Genomic DNA, 19,386 nt, shown 5'->3' with positions numbered 1-19,386 from the left:
TAGAGTGGTAATCCAATTGCCCTTCATTCTCTCGCTGGTGGGTGAGTGGAGATACAGTGGCTTAAAAATTGCCCTTTCCCCTCTTTCTGGTGGGGTAGTGGGTGTACAGTGGGTTAACAATAGCCTGTTCCCCTCTCTCTGGTGGGAGAGTGGGGTTCATGGGTTAACAGTCGCCATTTCCCCTCTTTCTGCTGGGCGATTGAAGATACGGTGGGCTTACAATTGTCCTTTCCCTATCAATGGTGTGGGAGTGGAGTACAGTGAGTTAACAACTGCCCTTGCCCTATCATTGGAGGGTGTGTGGGGCACAGTGGGTTAAACACTGCCCTTTCATTTTCTGTGGTGATGGAGTGGCGGTAGAGTTGGTTAACAACTGCCCTTTCCCTATCTATGGTGGTGGAGTGTGGGTGCATTTGGTTAACAATTGCCCTTACCATCTCTCTCGTGGGTGAGTGGAGATACAGTGAGTGAAGATTTTCACTGTCCACTCTCTCTGGTGGGGCAGTAGGGGTCCAGTGGGTTATTAATTGCCCTTTCCCTTCTCTCTGGTGGGACAGTGTGACTACTGTGGGTTAACAATTGCCCTTTCCCCTCTATCTTGTGAGACAGTGGGGGTACTGTTGGTTAATAATTGCACTTTTCCCTCTCTCTGCTGGGAGAGTGGGGGTACAGTGGGTTAATAATTGCACTTTACCATCTCTTTAGTGGGACAGTGAGGCTAGTGTGGGTTAACAATTGCCCTTTCCCCTCTGTGCTGGGAGAGTGGGGGTACAGTTGGTTAATAATTGCCCTTTACCCTCTCTCTGGTGGGACAGTGAGGCTACTGTGGGTTAACAATTGGCCTTCCCTCTCTCTCTGGTGGGGGTACATTTCGTGCTCGTTTGTGGCCCTCACATCAGTTCGCAGTTGCTGCGATTATTGAAATGTAAATGTCCCCAATTCTGAAGGGATGGACAACAATGGTAACTGGGATAAAAACAGAAATGGCTGCAAAAACTCAGCAAGTCAGGCGGAATCTGTGCAGATAGGAACAGAGTCAAACTTTCAGGTCGACGACCCTTCATCAAAACGGGCTGCCGAAAGGTAATCGACCTGAAACCTTGGCAAAAATGGAAACAAAATTAATTGAAAGGTGTGTTTTTAACTCAGGAATGGAAGAAAAGACCTTTATTGATGTTTATTTAAGAACTTAAATGCAAGCGAGTGTTTCTCATTGACAAGAATTAACGGAGTCCATCAGTACAAGGGAAATGTTCATTAGCATTCTTTACCGCTGGATTTATTGACCGTTCTGGTGATGATCTTCAAGGGGATCGCTTCATGTCCCACCACACAGGAGTAGGAAGCGCCGCTGGCCCACTCCTCCGCTGCAATGGATAACAGGCTGTAGATGAAGAAGGAACTGCTGCCGTTCTCCGCCAACACCTCGGTGTTCTTGTAGTTGCTGGAATTGAGCGGCTTGTCATTAACGGTCCACTTGATGAAGACCTCTCGTGGGGAGAAACCTCTCGCTAAGCAGGTGAGGGTGACGGACCTCTGAGCGGAGACATCTTCTGCCGAGGGCAGGAGGACAGACACGGACGGTTGCCGCGGATCTTGAGCTGCAGGACAATTAGAATAAAGAACAATAAGCTGGAGAATTCCAGAGACAATGGAAGCGGTGGTTAGATGTGAGAGAAATGTGCTTCACGCCGATTTTTAAAGGATTTATATTCTCCTCTGGACCCTGTTCGGTTTCCAAGCCTGAGCTGACTGATATGCAATCCTTCTCTATGAGCCTGAAGAGTTGGGTTTACCGCACAGAATCAGGCTCTTCGGCCCAAAAGCTCTGAGCCGGTGATTATGCTCCACAAGAGACACCTCCCACCTCATTTATCTAAACCCTAATGGCATATCCTTCGATTCTGTTTTCCCTCATGAACTTATCTATCTTCCCCTTAAGTGCATTACCTCGGTTCCCAGGGTATTTAGTTAGTGGAATTATCAATCTGAATGATCAGAGTAGTCCATTAGAACTCATAATAGAACGAATTGGTCCTTACTCAAACCTAGGAAACAGCCACAGTGTCTCACTTATTGCTACACTCTCACTGCTCACCTGTTTCTTTGTGGATGGAATCTCTGATAGGAGTTGGCATATCCTGATGGCTCACCACGCAGTAGAACTCATCCCCACTCAGCCAGGCTTGTGTCGAGATGTTTATTTTGCTGATCACGCTGTTGGGATCCTCTCCGGGTTGAACGGCAATCTCTGATTTCAAAGATTCCTTTCCTCGGGTCCAGGTCACGGTGACTCCATAAGGACCATTAGACAGGACGCAGGTTAAGGTGACCGTCGCCTCCAGTAAGACCTGTTCTAGTGACGGTTGGTGAAGAGTAATCACTAGATCGCTGCATGAGGAACAATCTGTGAAAGAGAAATGAAAGTCAAGCAATGTTTCATCTTCAGAATCAGGACACCAGTATTCACCCATTTCTTCCTCAAGCAGAATAAATCTCCCTGTTGATTAAGCACCAGCGTTATTGGAATGACAATAAATTGTCAACGATTCTGGGGGACTCTTTAATATTTCCTGTGTATTTGCCCCCAGAACCCCTGTAATGGGCTGTGAAGCAATTACCCGGCGTTAAACAATGAATAAATTCGGGTGCAATTTATTTACGCACTGAAAACAGCTCTTCCCATAATCCCTTGCTCCTTTATGCCCGTCCATACATCCTGGTGCCCGGACACATCTCCGCTCATTATAATGTCTCTGTCCCTAGGTTCAAGAGCTCTTCACGAAAATTACACAGTTTCAAAAAGGCTGTCAAATAAAATCCATGATTTTCGGTGCAACAAGAAAAAACTGAATCTTCTGGTTTCTTGTTCTGATATTTGGGGCGATGAAAATGTGTAGGAATACTCAGAGTAGAAGTGAATTGTCGGGAGCTGGAATTCCAAAGGGGTGTTTTTGGTGGGGAATAATTTGTAAAGCCGGTGTGAGGTAGTTTGTTTATTTCTGTCAGTGAGCTTTTCTCATGCCTGGTGAGAGAGACTCAGAATGAAATATGACCTCATGGCAGCAGTAGAAACACAGCAACAGGAGGAGGCCATTCAGCCCATCCAGCCTGGCCCACCATTCAATGAGATCATGGCTGATCTGCACCTCAACACCATCTACCTGCAATGTTTCTGTAACCCTTGCCCAACATAAATCTAATCAATCTCAGTATTGATATTATCAATTGACGCCCACCTTGAACATCTTTGTGGGAGAGAGTGTTCCGGATTTCCACAGCCCTTTGCACGAAGAAGTGGTTTCTGACCTCACCCCTGAACGGCCTAGCTCAAATTTTAAGATTATCCCCCTTTGTTCTGGACTTCCCCAGCAGAGGAAATACTTTCTCTGTATATGGCCACCAATTCCAAAAATTATCTTAATTCGTTCACCCTTTAATCTTCTATACTCAAAGCAATACACGCCTAGTCAGTGCAATATGTCCTCAAAATGTAATACTTCTTGCCCCGTAACATTCTGGTAAATCTGCAAGGCACCCCCTCCAAGGTCAGTATATCCTGCCTGATGTGTGGAGCCCAGAACTGAACACAGTTCTCTAAATAGGGTAAATGACCTTTCTAGCAGTGGGTTCCTGGAAAATTATCAGTAAAGGCCTCCAGACACCTACTGCCGCTCGGAATATGATCAGCCAGCTCAGGATAAACCGGAGCCCAAGGACACCTCACTCACTGTCTGACATCAGAGTCAAGGGAAACCTATAGCGAGGTTATTAAATCCAGAACTGTGAGGAATCCTAATTGATGAAGATGGTTGGTTCAAGTCCCACTCCAGAGACTTGAACACAGAATGGAAACTGACACTCCCAATGCAGTACTGATTGAGCGCTGCACTGTATTTTGGATGAGGTGTTAAAGCGAGGATCAATCTGCCCTCTCAATTGGACGTAAGACATCCCATGGCACCATTTCAAAGATGAGCAGGGGAGTTCTCCCGGTGCCATGGCAAATAATTACCCCTCAACAAATATCACAAAAAAAAATCTGGTCTTTATCACATTGCTGTTTGTGGGAGCTTGTTGTGCACAAAATGTCTTCCTCATTTTGTACATTACAACAGTGGCCACATTTCAAGCGTAATTCATTGGTTGTCAATCGATTTGCGGTAGTCTGAGGTCCCGGAAGGCGCTGTATAAAGCCAATTCTTTATTATCTTTTACATCCGAAGGAAACACAAACTGCATGATTGTATATTATAATTAGAGCTAACACAGGGTAAATCTGAAAATAAGGACACCTCACTCACTGTCTGACATTACAGCTGAGGGAATTCTTCTTTGCTGGTGAAGGGATGGAATCCTAAACCTTGAGGAATCCCACTTACATCGGAAGGAAACACCAAAGTGTTTGCTTGTAAATTAGAAACTGTGCTGTGCTATGGACTAATTCCAATAAAATTCTGACTCAGAGCGGCACTGGAAATGGGTTGGAACTCCCCGACTGTGCCTCTTACCCCGAGAGTTGGCAATGTTTCGGCTTTGGGTAACCCCTTCATGAGTGACCTGGCAGGTGTAGACCGAGCCACTGAACCATTCGCCGGCGGGGACTGTCAGCAGACTGGTGGTCGAGAAGGTCCCGTTCACTTCACAGACGAGAGAGGTGACGAAGCCCGAATGCATGAGTTGTCCATTCTTCAGCCAATTCACGGTCAGTGACTCTGGATGGAAGTCCATGATTGAACACACGACCTTTGCATATCTGCTGCTGGTGATTTGGTCACTGGAACTCGCCGTGAGGATAACAGTTGGATGGACCACATGTCCTGGGGAATACATGTTTTGGACATTCATTGCAAAATAAATGATTAAGAAATGCATAGTGTCCTTATCATTAAACAAGTCCTTTACTATCTGGCACACATTAGCAAGGCATTTCCAAGGACCAGAATTCTGCACGATATTCGAAGTGTGATATGGAGACCAGGACTGTGCACAGTATTCTATGTGTGATATGGACACCAGGACTCTGCACGGTATTCCATGTGTGATATGGAGACCAGGACTCTGCACAGTATTCTAATTGTGATATGGAGACCAGGACTCTGCACAGTATTCTATGAGTGATATGGAGACCAGGAATGTGCACAGTATTCTAAGTGTGATACGGTGACCAGAAGTCTGCACAGTATTGCAAGTGTGAGAAGGTAGCCGGACTGTACACGGTATTCGAAGTGTGATATGGAGTCTAGGATTGTGCTCCGTACTCTAAGTGTGAAGTGGAGACCAGAACTGTTCACAATACGCTAAGTGTGGACTAACCAAGTTTCTATTCAAGTTGAACATAACTTCCCTGCTTTTCACAGTTTGCCCCTGCATCCCACTACACTAACCTGGCATTGTAACGTTCCAGACGGAATCTCTTCGTCGAACCACGCAGTAGATTGCGCTGCTCCCCATTTCTGACTCGGTGATGGTTAACTGACTGCTCAGTGTGTAGGTTCCCCTCTTGTTGAGCACTGACGGGTAAGTCATCAATCCAGTGGTGATCGGCTGTTTATCTTTTGTCCAGGAAACGCTGGTGATTTCGGGGTTGTAGTCCAACGCCAAACAGCCAAAAATGATGGAGCCGTCTGTGTTGGGTGGTTCACAGGAGAGTAGGGCGTAGAGGGTGGGAGGAGATGGTGTCGCTGGGAAAGAATGGCCAATTAGGCAAATTAGAATCTGTAATCCGTGCTCATAACACAACCAAACAACGCGAAATTTGACTCCAGGATAAACTCTTTCCATCATTTGACGATCAAAAACTACAGCGGCATTAGCGCTTTTGTCAGTTCCATCATACGCGCCTGTCGACCCCCTGGTCGGGAACACACCTCTCTGTCCCAGAGTTCCATCATATTCCAAATATAAGAACATTTTCACCTCACCTCAATAAGATATCTTTCATTGGATCTTACAATAGAAGGACAGCGAGGTTTTCCTGCTATTTCGGCCAGCATTTATTTATCAATCAACACCACTTCTGGTCAGTTACTTCATTGCAGTTTTTGGAAATTTGCTCTGTGTCAATTGACTACTGCTTTTCCCTACAAAACAGCAGTGACTCTACTTCAAAAGTAACAGCGTAATCCGTGGTTATAAAATTAGCAAAACATCAGCTCAAATCCGACAAACACAGAATTGAACAGGAAAGTTTTCCACGGCTAGTTTCTAAGATAAAAGCTGCAGATGAATCAGGATTGATTCGAATCTCTCTTTCCTTCTCAGTATTTGAGTGATGTACTTCAACGCCCTGTCATTTGTGCTCTGTCCCATTCCATTGAATGGATGCTTCATGAAGTTCCTCCTCGCTCCCACTCAATTAATTATCCGACTATAATATATGATTCCCAAATCTGGTTAATGGTAGCGTCTCTTTAAATGGCCCATTTCAGTTACAAAAGTACCTGATGACCTCCCACCAGTGAGAACAGGCGTTGCTTTCTGGGTCGTAACAGGCACCTCTTGTTGCTGATTGTATCGAGCATAATCTAAACATGGGGAGAGGTTTCTTCTCTAAATATCTAATATTGGCAACCCTTAACTATTATAAATTTATATGAGGCAGGGAGTAGTGGTGAGCGGATGTTGTACAAACTGTAGAAAATAATGCAGTGGGGTCTCCCATGGATCGGTATGAGGAACATTGTTGTTCTTGTTATATAAAAATGACCTGGACTTGGGTATAGTGAGTACAATTTTGAAGTTCCCAGATGATTCAAATCTTGGCAAAGTAGCAAATAGTGAGCAGGATAGTAGCAGACTTCAGGAGGACTTAAACAGACTAGTGAAATGGACAGGCACATGGAAGGTGCAATTTAGTGTGGATAAGTGTGAAGCGACGCACCTTGGGAGGAACAACATGGAGAGGCAGTATAATCTATATGGTACTATTTTGAGAGGAAGCAAGAACAGAGAGATATGGATGTGCATATACACAAATCATTGGAGTTGGCGGGGAAAGTTGCTAAAGCTGTTATGAAGGCATATAGGACACTGGGCTTTGTAAATAGATACACGGATTATTTAAAAAAGGAAGCTATGCAAAACCTTTACAAATCAGGGGTCAGGCCTCAGCTGGAGTATTGAGCACAATCCTGTCAGCACAATTCAGGAAGGATGAAAGGCCTTTGAGAGGGTAGAGAAGAGGTTTACCAGGAAGTTACCAGGGATGAGGAACTTCAGTTGTGGAGAGATTGGAGAAGCTGGGATATTCTAGTTAGAGCAGAGGTTAAGTGGAGACTTAACAGAGCTGTTCAAAGTTATGGGAGGTTTGCTAGAGCAAATAGGCAGAAACTGATTCCTTTGGCAAGTAGGTTGTTAACCGAAGGTGACAGATTTAAAATAATTTCCCGAAGATCTAGCGGGACAATTGGGGTATTTCCCACAAGAGGGTTGCTAATTACTGGAAAGCACCAGCTGGCTGGACATGTACTTGAAGAGGACCCATTTGCAGGGTTAGGAGGAAAAGGCTGGGGTTTTTGAGGAAATTGGACAGTTTTCAGAGCCGGCACAGGCAGGACGGGCCAAATGGCCTCTTCCTGTGATGTACGTTGCTCTGATTCTAGAGGAGTCAGCGGAAATTGTTCTTCCCGATTTAATGGAAGGAAACACTTCATATTCTGAAACATAGAAACATAGAATATAGGAGCAGGAGTAGACCATTCGGCCCCTCGAACCTGTTCCACCATTTAATGAGATCATGGCTGATCATCCAAACTCATTACCCTGTCCCTGCTTTCTCCCAATATCCCATGATCACTTTAGCATTAAGAAATATATCTAACTCCTTCTTGAAAATATGTAATGAATTGGCCTCAACTGCCCTGTGTGGCAGAGAATTCCTCAAGTTCACCACTTTCTGGGTGAAGAAATTCCTCCTCCTCTTAGTCCTAAATGGCTTACCACTTATCCGTAGACTGTGACCTCTGGGCCTGGACTCCCCGCCATGGGGAACATCCTTCCTGCATCTAGTCTGTCTAGTCCTGTCAGAATTTTATAAGTTTCAATGAGATCAACTCTCATTCTTCTAAACGCTAGCGAATATAAGCCTAATCGATCCAATCTCTCTTCATACGACATCCCAGGTATCAGCCTGGTGAATCTTCGCTGCACTCCCTCCATGGCAAGAAAATCCTTCCTCCGATAAGCCGACCAAACCTGCACACAATACTCAAGGTGTGGTCTCACCAAGGCCCTGTACAACTGCAGCAAGACATCCTTGCTCCTCTACTCTAATCCTCTTGCTATGAAGGCCAACATACCATTTGCCTTCTTAACCACCTGCTGCACCTGCATGATTAGCTTCAGCGACTGGTGAACAAGGTAACCCAGGTCTCGTTACACTTCCTCTTTTCCCAATCTATTGCCATTAAGATAATAATCTTTCTTCCTGTTTTTGCCACCAAAGTGGATAACCTCGCATATTTCCACATTATACTGCATTTGCCATGCATCTGCCCAATCACCCAACCTGTCCAGATCATACTGGAGTTTCTCTGCATCCTCCTCACAGCACACACGCCCACCCAGCTTTGTGCCATCTGCAAACTTGGAGATATTACATCTAGTTCCCTCGTCTAGTTCATTAATATATATTGTGAATAGTTGGGGTCCTAGCACTGAACCCTGCAGTACCCACTAGTCACTGCCTGCCACTCAGAAAAAGACCCGTTTATTCCAACACTTTGCTTCCTTTCTGCCAACCAGTTTTCTATCCAAGTTATTACCTTACCCCCAATCCCATGTGCTTTAACATTGCACGCTAATCCCTTATGCGGGATTTTTCGAAAGCCTTCTCAAATTCCAAATACACCACATCGACTGGTTCTCCCTTATCTATTCTATCCGTTACATCCTCAAAAACTTCCAGTGGAACAGTCAAGCATGAATTACCTTTTCTAAATCCATGTTGACTTTGTCCGATCCTGTCACTGTTTTCCAAGTGCTCTGCAATTGCATCTTTTATAATGTACTCTAGCATTTTCCCCACTTCCGATGTCAGGCTTATCAGTATATAAATCCCCGTTTTCTCTCTATCACCCTTTATAAATAGTGGAGGTACAATAGCTACCCTCCAATCCATTGGAACTGCTCCAGAGTCTATAGAATTTTGGAAGATGACCAGCAATGCATCCAGTATTTCCAGTGCCACTTCCTTAAGTACCCTAGGATGTAGATTATCAGGACTTGGGGATTTCTCAGCATTCAATCCCATCAATTTCCCTAACACCATTTCCCTACAAATACTGATGTCATGCAATCCCTCCCACTCATTCGACCCTATGTACCCTAACATATCTGGGAGGTTCTTTGTAGCCTCCTTTGTGAAGGCAGAATCAAAGTATGTATTTTATTGGTCTGCCATTTCTTTGTTCCCCATTATAAATTCCCCTGATTCTGCCTGCAAGGGACCTATGCTTGACTTCAACAATCTTTTTCTCTTCTCATATCTATAGAAGCTTTTACAGTCAGTTTTTATGTTCCTGCAAGCTTACTCTAGAATATATCTTCCCCCTCTTAATTAATCCTTTTGTCCTCCTTTGCTCAATCGTAAACTGCTCCCAGTCCTCAGGTTTACTGCTTTTTCTGGCTAATTTATATGTCCTCTCCTCGGATCTTATGCTGTCCCTAATTTCCCTTGTTAGCCGCGATTGAGTCACCTTTTTTGTTTTATTTTTATGCCACTTCTATCAGATCTATTTTATTGTTTGTTACAATGAAAGAGGATATTTAAAACAAAGGGATCTGGGCAATCTGACGCAAATGTGTGACTTGGTTATATTATAAAGGCTTAAAGCTCATTGTGAATGATGACTCATTGCAGGCTGAATGTAAATCTTTAATTGTTTCACAGAAGTGCAGCTCAGTGATTGTCTGCCTTGTGTTGTGACCCAGTCCAATAACTGCAACTCGGTCGAATTTGTCCCTTTTCAAAAGAAAAATGAACGAAGTTATGATGTCAAACTTAAAGTTCCCAAGATGGTTACACCGAGCGGGACTATCAACTTTCTGCATTTAAATTTTTAAAATAACTTCCAGCCTCCCATCAGATTAGAACAGGTGCTGCCTTCTGGCGCTACAGCCACTTCCTCAAACTGTTTGTTCTGAAAGTGAGCTCAGGATCAGGTCAATCTCATTCAATAATTAGCTGATATCCAAAATGATTAAACATTAACACTTTATTCAAATTTGGGCATGTTTTCCAAAAAATGTTGCCATCAATAAATGTGCCTTGTTCAACCTGGGCAATGGAACAATTTATTGTTATATATCTGACTCGAGCACTCTCAAGTTATTGGTTAGCTGCAGTTTAAGGGTCTGACCAAGCACTCTCAGGTCCGGTATAGCACGGATAAGATAGAATGACGATCGCTCTGAATTAACCTGCTGGTCAGATCGGGAATAGCAAGGTTTGGATGCTGAGAAATGCTCCCTCTCCACTGTCCTGTCAGGCTCTCTGGGTCAAATATAGTAAGAGATAGATATATTTTTAAATTGCCAGGTCAGATTCAAGACGAGTTAGATAGAGAAAACAGCTCCATAAGCACTGCCCAGGCAAATATTCACGGCTCACATACAACAGAAACTACATACAGTGTAAACCTCCTTCTACACGGTCCGACCAAAGACTGTGCGGCAAGTTGATACTCGGTTCAGAAACAGAGTAAAACTTTTTACCATTTTGTCCCATCAACGATTCCCAGCTCTACAAAAGCACAGTTTGGATACAAAATAACTTCTCCATAAAATGCTTTTACAATTTGCTCAGTTAGGTAAAGCACAATTATATACAACATAAAGCTTCAAATACACTATTTCATTAAAGCGTTCCAGCTCACATATAGCAATGATTGGATAGAAGGTGAATCTGTATTGAACGTGCCCATCACCTCCACGTCATTGTAAGTAGGAGGCTAGATCTCCTTCTGCACTGCCCTTCAAACGCACTCAGGGCAGGTACAGCGCAGGTTAGATACAGTCTAAAATCTCCACTACACTGTCCCATCAAACACAGTCAGGGCAGGTACAGCACGGCTTAGATACAGACTAAAGCTCACTCTACACTGTCCCATCAAACACTCACAGGGCAGGTAAAGGACGGGTTAGATACAGAGTAAAGCTCACTCTACACTGTCCCATCAAACATTCCCAGGACAGGTGCAGCACGGGTTAGATACAGAGTAAAGCGCACTCTGCACTGTCCCATCAAACACACTTAGGGCAGGTACAGCGCAGGTTACATACAGAATAAAACCTCCTCTACACTGCCCCGTCAAACAGTCCCAGGGCAGGTACAACACGGGTTAGGTACAGAGTAACACTCCCTCTTCACTGTCCCACCAAACGCTCCCAGTGCAGTTAAAGCACGGGTTAGATACAGAGCAAATCTCCCTCTACACTGTCCCATCAAACACTCACAGGGCAGGTTCAACACGGGTCAGATACTGAGTAAAGCATTACACTATCTGTTTAAATTGTCAAAATAACTTCCAGCTTCCCGGAAGATCAGAATCGGCGCTGCTTTCTGGAGCGTTACCGTCACTTCCTGAAAATGTTTATTCAGAAAGTGAGCTCAGGATCACGCCAATCTCATTCAATAATTAGCTGATACTCAAAATGTTTAAAGATTATCAATTCATTGGGCCAGAAATTCGGGTCCCCACTGGTGATTCCGTGTTAATATTCTGTGAGCCTTTCTGGACCTTCCTCCTCAGAACCACCCGCTCCTGGAACTTGTGTAATGAAATGAATCTGCTTGAAATTCATTGTGTTGCCTGTCATCTCCAGCCTTATTAATAAAATTAATTAATAGTAATTTTAAACCTAATTCTGACTATTTACTTTTGATATAATAGGGTTTTACTTCAATTGGAAGGATAATTCGACATAATTAAAATATTAAATAGTATAATACATCAATACAATCAGATAAATGTATTATTTTTACTTAAATCCAATCACATTTGAATAATTAAAAATGATCAGGAAAATGTAATATTCTCCAGCTCTCTGCCTACACGTGTTCAATCTCATCATTTTTCTGAACTCTCTGATATAACCTGAAGTCTGTCTACTCTGAGTGTATTTCACATTATGGATTTCGGAGTGGACTGTTTTAAATAGTACAATTTCCGGCCGGGGTCACATCTCACTAACTACCGACGGGCTGTAACACCACCTGTTACCTAAAGCTGGACTCTCGAGTTGAAATATTCTCCTCAATCTTAAAAATAACAAATATTTGTATTAATTAAAAACCACCGGTGCAGTTTGCAGTCAGTAACATAGCCTCTGCTATTTAATAACACAGGCAATCCTTTATATTTTACTCCTGTAACACAGAATGCCCGTAAATTCATTATTATATATAGTCTGCTATTTACATTATGATCAAATAAAACTGGAGGAGAACAATTCATTCAGACCATCTGCGGCACTGAAACTTATTGAGCAATTGGAGGAGAAATATTGTTAATCAATTTAATATTAATAAGAATGAAACATAACTCTCAGAAATAATCTGTCCTTTGCCTTTCGTTCTATCCCATATAGAGCAGAGCTATGGGAGACAGGATGTTGTTTTAAATTTAAGATAATATGAACCTCTTGTGTTTAAATTAAAATGTTTGACTTTCAATAGATTATTTTTCTGTCTCCAGCCTTACGCAGTCTGAACCTTCCTTGAATTAAAATAGAATCACATGAACAATTATTTGACTGCCAGCGACCTTTTTTCTCTTAGACTTTGGACTTGCTGAGTAGTTTAGTGATAATTGTCTCACTGTCAAACAATCAATATTATTGAAGGAATAATATGGTTTCGGCAGCACAGTATGAATTTCATAACTCGCCGCGTATATTAAATTGACAAACTGCAATTTACAACACGGATTTAAGTAGTATTTGAATACAACCCGTCATTCATCTGTGTAAAACATCCCTAATCCATCTGAACACAGCGGTGAAATCAGGATGTTATGAGAATCATTGCAGGCATAATTAACAACTCTCTCCAGCCTCTAAACTTCTCCGCTCATGTTAATTTTCCCCAGTGTACTGCAGAACTGTGGAAGGTGAATAAACCTTTCCGCTCATGTTAATTTTCCCCAGTGTACTGCAGAACTGTGGAAGGCGAATAAACTTTTCCGCTCATGTTAATTTCCCCCAGCGTACTGCAGAACTGTGGAAGGTGAATAAACCTTTCCACTCATGTTAATTTTCCCCAGTGTACTGCAGAACTGTGGAAGGCGAATAAACTTTTCCGCTCATGATAATTTTCCCAGTGTACTGCAGAACTGTGGAAGGCGAATAAACTTTTCCGCTCATGTTAATTTCCCCCAGTGTACTGCAGAACTGTGGAAGGCGAATGAACTTTTCCGCTCATGTTAATTTTCCCCAGTGTACTGCAGAACTGTGGAAGGCAAATAAACTTTAGTAATTCATATTTTTACTGTAGCATATTTTAGTAATATTGGGAGACATTATCGCGTTATTATCGCTGATTAATATTAATTAAAATTAACTACAACCTGAACACTTGTAAATGATGTAGATAGTAATTACAGTAACATTTCACGTATTAAATATGAGCATAATAGTCTATAGATTAATAGTTAAATGCATAATTATCACTTCAATATAAAGATACTTTAAATACCCTTCAATTACTTTTTATTTCTAAAACATTCCTGTTTTGTGATAGTTTGAAACACATATAATGTTTGCTTTAGATCAGAAACCTGCTGCCGCTCAATGTCACCCAGATTAAACATTGTAGAAACGGCAAATAGTTTCACAAATTCTGGGTATTCAGAGTAACCAGACACACACTCTCCTCAGCAGATCAACACTAAATCACATCACTGAGGGGCTGAATCCACACTCTCCTCAGCAGATCAACACTAAATCACATCACTGAGGGGCTGAATCCACACTCTCCTCAGCAGATCAACACTGAATCACATCACTGAGGGGCTGAATCCACACTCTCCTCAGCAGAACACCACTAAATCACATCACTGAGGGGCTGAATCCACACTCCCCTCAGCAGATCAACAATAAATCACATCACTGAGGGGCTGAATCCACACTCTCCTCAGCAGAACACCACTAAATCACATCACTGAGGGGCTGAATCCACACTCCCCTCAGCAGATCAACCCTGAATCACATCACTGAGGGGCTGAATCCACACTCTCCTCAGCAGATCAACACTAAATCACATCACTGAGGGGCTGAATCCACACTCTCCTCAGCAGATCAACACTAAATCACATCACTGAGGGGCTGAATCCACACTCTCCTCAGCAGATCAACACTAAATCACATCACTGAGGGGCTGAATCCACACTCTCCTCAGCAGATCAACACTAAATCACATCACTGAGGGGCTGAATCCACACTCTCCTCAGCAGATCAACACTGAATCACATCACTGAGGGGCTGAATCCACACTCTCCTCAGCAGATCAACACTAAATCACATCACTGAGGGGCTGAATCCACACTCTCCTCAGCAGATCAACACTGAATCACATCACTGAGGGGCTGAATCCACACTCTCCTCAGCAGATCAACACTGAATCACATCACTGAGGGGCTGAATCCACACTCTCCTCAGCAGATCAACACTGAATCACATCACTGAGGGGCTGAATCCACACTCTCCTCAGCAGATCAACACTGAATCACATCACTGAGGGGCTGAATCCACACTCTCCTCAGCAGATCAACACTGAATCACATCACTGAGGGGCTGAATCCGCACTCTCCTCAGCAGATCAACACTGAATCACATCACTGAGGGGCTGAATCCACACTCTCCTCAGCAGATCAACACTAAATCACATCACTGAGGGGCTGAATCCACACTCTCCTCAGCAGATCAACACTGAATCACATCACTGAGGGGCTGAATCCACACTCTCCTCAGCAGATCAACACTGAATCACATCACTGAGGGGCTGAATCCACACTCTCCTCAGCAGATCAACACTGAATCACATCACTGAGGGGCTGAATCCACACTCTCCTCAGCAGATCAACACTGAATCACATCACTGAGGGGCTGAATCCGCACTCTCCTCAGCAGATCAACACTGAATCACATCACTGAGGGGCTGAATCCACACTCTCATCAGCAGATCAACACTAAATCACATCACTGAGGGGCTGAATCCACACTCTCCTCAGCAGATCAACACTAAATCACATCACTGAGGGGCTGAATCCACACTCTCCTCAGCAGATCAACACTAAATCACATCACTGAGGGGCTGAATCCACACTCTCCTCAGCAGATCAACACTGAATCACATCACTGAGGGGCTGAATCCACACTCTCCTCAGCAGATCAACACTAAATCACATCACTGAGGGGCTGAATCCACACTCTCCTCAGCAGATCAACACTAAATCACATCACTGAGGGGCTGAATCCGCACTCTCCTCAGCAGATCAACACTAAATCACATCACTGAGGGACTGAATCCAAACTCTCCTCAGCAGATCAACACTGAATCACATCACTGAGGGGCTGAATCCACACTCTCCTCAGCAGATCAACATTAAATCACATCACTGAGGGGCTGAATCCACACTCTCCTCAGCAGATCAACACTGAATCATGTCACCGAGGGGCTGAATCCCGCGACAGAACCTTTCATGGAGCAGCTGCTTAATTCTATAAACTCTTTCAGCAGAATCAAATGTATCATTGCATAAAACCTCAATACACAATCCAACGAATCCGCTTGTCACTGACCTAATTCATTATTGAAATAAGCAGGAATATAAAATAATGATGGCAGAGTTGTGATTAGGCAGATTATGTTCAATACATTAATATTGATTTTATAGCATATTTTAATAATATTGGGTGATATTACTAATTTTGTAAGTAATATTAATTTAATTCTGTTCCGGTTGCTAATTTGTTAATTTTGAATTTCTTAATTACAGTAACATATCACGTACTAAATATAAACGTTCATGAACATTAGATTAATAGATGTCTTGTAAGTATCACAAATAAAAAATCGTTAAAATATCTTAAGGTTATTTCTGAGCACTAACGCTCTCTGTTTTGTGCCTACAATCTCCTTTCAGACACATTTAAACACAATGTTTGGTTTTGATCAGAAAACCTGTAGAAAAATCGATGTCACCGAGATTAAACATTGCAAAAACTCCTATCAGTTTAAAAACCGTTAGGTTTTTAAAGTAACCCAGGCCCACAATCTCATCAGCCGATAAACAACAAATCACATCAATCAGAGACTCAAGCCCTCAACAGCAGTTTCAGTGAAGAAACAGTTTAAATCGATGATCCCATTGCAGCAGAATCAAATAACACATTGCAAAAAATCTCAATACAGGATCGACCGAACCCAAGTTTCAGTGAACGAATTCATTGTTAAAATTAACAGAAATATAAAATCAAAATACGAAGACAACAGTTACTGAATGAGTGCATGTTTCTTACCTGCAGTCACCGTCACCATGGTCCCTTGTCCCCAGTATTCGAGATAGTCACAGTGTTACATTCCCCGGGCTGGTCACACAATAACCGGCACTGCAGGGAAGAGACAGAAACACAACATTAGTTTAAATATCCATATCCCAGGGCAAAGAAAATCACGCTGGATCTTCATAAAATGCTAAATGCGTTAATGGAAACCTTTCACTCTTCAAAAAATAACGTGATGGTTTATGTTTCACAGAGTAGCCCAAGAACATTTATCGAAATCACCAACTGTTGAATGAATAAATATCACAGTGTATTCATATTGAAACGTGCTAGTAGGACAGTGTTGGACACAAATAATACTCTATTGCATATACAGTTGGATTGTAAAAGCGATCACTGACCCAAACTCAGTCAATTAGTGCTGAGGGGTTTTTGTATTGACACTAACTGCTGTGCCATCCAAGATATCACAGTGAGACACATCGTGTCAAATACTCCGGCGGACTGTTAACTGTAAAATACAGAGATTAAATTCCACAGCGGTCTAAAAAACCTGGTTCCGACTCCACTAAGAGTACACCAGTGAGATATGTCAGTTTGTTCTGGTCATTATATTTATAAAACGGATTGGATTACTTGTGAAGCATCTGTGCAGATTTAACATGAGTATCAACATTAATAATGCAGAACACTTTATACTTTAATACAATATATATTACTTCTACTCATTATGTGTATGTAAGCCTAAATTCCTGCGAAGCTCCTGGCGTGGTAGTGATCGCAGGTTTGAGCAAACTCCCAGTTTGGGGTTTTTGTATGAGGAGCTCGCTGTGTACAGCACCGTGAGCCCCATATCCTCCCACAGTGAAAGGAACCCGCACAAATACTGCACTCACTCTCTGTGCAGTACTGACTCTCAACATTCACTTCAAATAGACATTCACTTCAAATAGACATTCATTTCTGATCCAGTTTAGAATTTACTCCAACAGTATGCAAAACTGAATGAAACTGAACACAGTTCCAACCATCTCCCTCCTGGTATCAGTCAGATTGAACCGAGCATCATATCCAGCTCTACAATTGCTGACACTGTTAACTGTAAACAGGAGCACAACCAGAACATCTCCATACATCGGTTAGTGGGTTAGACATTTACCATTGAATGTTCAGTTTGTTATTTCTGTAACAAGCGGCTTGTGATCTTGTTCTGAACACGGCCGTTAATATTGCATTTGACACAATTACTGACCGTCAGGTTACGATGGAAGTTGCTGAATTTCCCCTCGGGCTGTTCTTGTACGGGTCCAGCCCTGGTTCCTCTCACTGTGATCTCTAGCACAGTAATAGATGGCGGTGTCTTCGGTCTTCAGGGTCTTCATGTCCAACGCGAAGATGTTGTTTGAAAGGTCTTTGGACGCAGTAAATCGGCTCTCAATCCCGGGGGCGTAGTAGTTGCTGGATGAACTGTAGTAGCGAACCAGCCACTCCAGCCCCTGTCCGGGAACCTGTCGGATCCAGTACATGTAGCTGTAACCAAGATTGAACCCGCTGGTTTTACAGGTCAGTCTCAGGGAGTTCCCGGGATGTCCGGTCTCGGCCTCGGGCTGAGTCAACACTATTTCATCCGACTGGACACCTGAAAAAAAATCAAAAACCCCGAGGATTAATCCTGGTGAAATGATTTCTGACTCTGTAAGAGAGAGACTAACACTGAAACAGTAATAGTGAGAGACTTGGACAATTAAAACTACTCACCGGATAAGAAACTCAGCAACAGACTGAGAAAAATCGCCGACCCCATCCTTCTGGCAATGTGTGGGAAATGGTTCTGGCAGGAACTCACTGAGCAAACCTGCTCCCGGGCTCTTGTATTACGGACCCAGTGACCGGCAGTTAAATACCCGGCAGATGGGGGCGTGGTTAGAGGCGCCGCCTATTGATTCACTGATAGAGGTGTCTGCTGGAGCCACGTCACACTGTCCACATCACCAAGAGAAAGGACTTACATCTGGTCTGTAAATTAATCCCTTTATATCCTCACTATTAAAGGAGGAGTGGATCTCTAAGTTTAAATTAAATTATCAGGGCTAAAGAGACTGCCAGTGTGTGTTACTCCATCTCCCGGTACCTTTCCCTTCGCTCTGCACCAATAAAGTATCACCTATATTATGAACTGCTTTAGGTCTATGTAACTGAATGCGGGAGATGGGTAATGTGATTGTATTTACAATGTGGATGACTATAGCTGCACGATTTGTGTCTGGAGACGAGTACAATCCTCTCACATTATACAAGTGTCTCTCATTGCATTTCTCTAACTGCCCCCCGAGTCTGTGACCCTAAGACAGTCCTTTATAAAATTAGCTGTATAATAAGGCCGCTTGCCTGATAATTAAGGATTGAGTTGACAGAGACACATAACAATTTGGGGCCCGCTTGCTTCAGATCAGCTTCTTAAGAGAGAAGCTGGTGAATGAGAACCGATAATGCGATCAGTAAACCCCGGCATCCAAATCCTTGCAGCGACCTTTAATAACGACCGACTGTGTAACATACACTGGTATCAGGAACACAGTATATCAGGACACAGCGGTATGTTACAGAATGTCACAAGATTAAATGCTTTATCTCCCGCTGAAACAGATCACAAACTGGATATTTCTCTACCCATTGGTAGCTGGGCTGTGAGCGGGCTTATTCAGGAATCCAAATCAGCACCAATTAAACTGCACAGTGCGTGGCTGCTAATCAGTAATAAGGGAGCCTTTAGTTTAAATCAGGCACACAACTCTGAGAATATACAACGTAGCCCAGCGGGTTCAAGGCAATTCCACCGCTGTATTATTTACTTTGCGATTCCCACTCAGCTCATTAACT

General features: G+C 43.1%; 1 pseudogene across 1 annotated transcript; it reads right to left on the bottom strand.

Annotated features, from left to right (window-relative positions):
* Positions 1–1,152: 1,152 nt before the first annotated feature.
* On the bottom strand, positions 1,153–18,383 carry LOC147091893 (Ig heavy chain C region, secreted form-like; annotated as a pseudogene). The gene is made up of 7 exons (XR_015075242.1): positions 18,265–18,383; positions 17,832–18,145; positions 16,522–16,558; positions 5,388–5,684; positions 4,512–4,820; positions 2,099–2,407; positions 1,153–1,601 (listed from the first exon to the last, which is right to left on the bottom strand). The product of XR_015075242.1 is annotated as an Ig heavy chain C region, secreted form-like (transcript).
* Positions 18,384–19,386: the final 1,003 nt, after the last annotated feature.

Source organism: Somniosus microcephalus, unplaced genomic scaffold, assembly GCF_052327205.1.
Source record: "Somniosus microcephalus isolate GS21.2 unplaced genomic scaffold, FLI_Smic_1.0 unresolved_chr3, whole genome shotgun sequence".
Classification (NCBI taxonomy): Eukaryota; Metazoa; Chordata; class Chondrichthyes; order Squaliformes; family Somniosidae; genus Somniosus; species Somniosus microcephalus.
The sequence above is the reverse complement of the archived record's forward strand: the minus strand, read 5'-3'. Positions and strand labels throughout refer to the sequence as shown.